Source organism: Elaeis guineensis, chromosome 9, assembly GCF_000442705.2.
Source record: "Elaeis guineensis isolate ETL-2024a chromosome 9, EG11, whole genome shotgun sequence".
Taxonomy (NCBI): domain Eukaryota; kingdom Viridiplantae; phylum Streptophyta; class Magnoliopsida; order Arecales; family Arecaceae; genus Elaeis; species Elaeis guineensis.
In genome coordinates this window covers 59,628,461-59,631,878 of record NC_026001.2, presented here as the reverse complement: position 1 = coordinate 59,631,878, position 3,418 = coordinate 59,628,461, and positions in this window count along the sequence as shown.

Genomic DNA, 3,418 nt, shown 5'->3' with positions numbered 1-3,418 from the left:
GCTGGTGCTCTTCTTGCATTCCGCGAGCTCCTTCGCGAAATCCTCCTTCCTCTGGCTATACTCCATGATCCCCTTCACGTGGAGATTCCGAAAGTGGGTGGCCTCCGTGGTGGCTTCAGAATGACCTTCTCTCAATCTGTGAAGCTCGCCTTCCATCTTCTTTGACTTCTTTGTCAAGTGAAGGACTTCCTTCTTCAGCCGCTGGATCGTCGACTTCAGCGGGATCCCCAGGGGCAGGGAAAGTGCTTCTGCAGGACACCGCCATCGGAAGGCAAAAGCGTCAAAGCACGACTCATCGCAGGAAGAAAAGCAGAGAGAAGAAGGGGAGGGAGGAGAAGCCATCCGCGATAAGAAATTCAACTTTATTGATTGGATAATTCTTGAAGACAAAAAAAAAAGAAGGAAAAGAAAAATTACGATGAAATAAAAATACAAGGTCGGAGGTCTCAGACCTCAGGGGCGGGGGTTGGAGAACTCGACGTCCCCGGCAAGGGGGCTGCGATAGCAGTGGTGGCTGACGAGGGACCGGCCTCATCTTTGGACTCCTCGCCTAGGAAGCTGAGGTCGAGCTCCAAAAATTTTCTGGTCACCTTCTCCTGGCAGAGCTCGAACCCCTTGATGAATGCCTCCTGGCCGAATTGGACATTCAGGTCCCTCATCTCCGTGGAGGTCTTGAATTCCTCTACCGCAAGGACTCTGGCCTCCGAGACCAGGACCGAAATCTGCTCAGCCAAGTTGGTGGCCTCGGCCTCTGCCTTTCTCACCGACTCCTCCAAGGTCTGCCTCTCCTCCTCCTGGGCTTGTTTCTCTCTTTCCAGGGCCTCTTGGAGGGCGACTACTTCGACCGTCTTTTCTTGGAGGCGAGCAACCTCGGCTTGACAGCGCTCCTCTGTTGCCCAGCTATGCAACCCAAGAGGGGGGGTGAATTGGGTTTCTAAAAATTTTAAGCTTAACTAATGACTTATGAGAAATGTTTGACAAAGCTAAATATATAGAGTGAGTAGAATTAATTCAAGTCTAATAGCAATAGCAAAAATGCAAGAGAATAATGAAGAGATAAAGAAGAGCAATTAGACACACACCAAACAAGAGGATTTATAGTGGTTCGGTGCCAACCTTGCACCTACATCCACTCCCCAAGCTCCTACTTGGAAATTTCAATCCACTAATCTGGTATTCAACCCGAATACAAACATCGAAAACTCCGACTCTAGCTATCCCAAGCTAGTCCACTTATTTTTCGGGTACAAGCCAACCCTATACACTCCGATTCAAGGTTCGGATCAACCTTCCCTTATTTTGGAACCCCTCCAAAACAAAACCAATCACTCAAACTGAGTAAAACAATTTATAGCACAAATAAGCACAAAGAAAGCTCCTTCAATGAGCGAATATAACTTTAAATACACTTTACTTAAAAGAAGAAGACCCTTTTTGGATTTTCTCAAGGTGGATGGAGACTTGAAAGTACACTTGAGGAGTTGGTGAGCTTGGATTGAAGGCTTCTTGAAAGCTTTGAATGAGCTCTTTCTTGGGGCTGAAACGTTGGCTTGAAATCTCTTTTTCAAAATCTCTCTCTTTGAATCCTCTCTTTTTCTTCTTTTGTTCTTCTTTTTGTTCTCCTTGTTCTTGTTATTGATTTCCACATTTTTGTCCCTTTTATAGCTTTAAGAAATAGTGGAAATCATTCTAGGCTGAAAAAGAGCCGTTAGACTGCATTAAAAGAGCATTAAGAGCATTTAAAACGGGTTAAAAACTAGTCGTTGTGAAAAAATCCCGTCACAGGGATCGACTCATGAGTCGACTCATGTCTGGGGGTCGACTCATGGGTCGACCTCTATGGAAAACATCACAGAATCGAGCAGGATCCGAGGTTCTGTAAAACTGGCAAAAAGACCCGCAGAGGTCGACTCATGAGTCGACTCATGCCTTGGGGGTCGACTCATTGAGTCGACTCACAAGGAGTGCCAAGACAGTGCCGGTCAGGATTTTCAGCGTGCCAGTCATCTCATGTGCTATGAGTCGACTCATGAGTCAACTCATGATTTTCAATCATGCATATCTTTCAAAATACAAGTCCAAAATCAATAAAATTTTCACCATTGGATCACAAATCTTTTGTTCTATCATTTGATACTCTCAAATCAGGGTTTTGATAAAATTACAATTTTGCCCCTGAAGAGCAATAAGTCTTTTTCAAGTGAAAATCATTGGTACCCCTTCAACTACTTTGTAATCATCAAAATCAATCTAAGGAGCAACAATCTCTCCCTTTTTGATGATGACAAAACACTTGAACAAAAGCATCTATGTGAATCAATGATCATGAATTTCAAAGGAATGAAATGTATTATAGGTAGTTTGAAGATAAATAGGAGATTTACTACCAACTTGAAAATTACTTATAAGTGCATTTGCTTGAAAAGAAGATTGATTCTTTTGGCATGTGATATATGTACTCATTTGCATAAGTAATTTGCCTATTGCTTAATGATTTAAAAATTTGCTCATTTGATTATGTGATTTTGATATTAGAGTAGAAAATTTATTTTTGTTATCAGAGCAAAGCAGAATTTACCTTATGTTTTGAGAATTTGCGTGTTTGAAAATATCTCATTTGCTCATTTGCTTATTTTTCAAATTTCTTAGTATCTTGAAAATTTGCTCATTCTCATTTGATTATTTAGTTTTAGTATCAGAGCAGGTTTAACAATTAAGTGTATCAATGCATGTCTAAGAATTAATTGTAAAGTATATCAGATCATGTCAAATTTTAAGATGTATCAGAGCATGTCTAATTTTAAAGAATATCAGAGCATGTCTAAGAAGTAATTTTAAAGGTTGCTCATTTGCTTTCTGCTTAGCAATTTTAAAGGTTGCTCATTTGCTTTGTGCCTAGCAATTCATTCATTTTGTTAGCAATCTTATTTTTGATATTTTAATTTCTCCCAATTCACTCATTTTATTTTTAAGTCATTTAATAATCTTGCTTTTGATCTTTTTCTTTAATTTCTCCCCCTTTTTGACATCATCAAACATTGTTAACTCCCCCTCTTTTTTTTTTTTTTAAGACATGTTCTCTTTAGTGTTTCTTCAAACTTCTTGTGCTAATCATTAATGTTTGCTCCCCCTGAATACAGCAATCATAGAACAAAATATGCCATTGAGTACCATAGATATAAATTAGCAACACGGAGAAGATATATAATCAAGAGATGATTGATACCATTACAAAGGGTAGATATATAATTAAAAGATGATTAAAAACATAGTTGTTTCAATACATATTTCTTAATATAAAAGTCAACTTGTTAACATCATTACATGGCCCAAAATGACAGATCCTAGAAAGAACAACAGACATGACTAAACAACTAGGATCTAGTAGTGCTCATGACTCTATGGATCGGAATCAGAT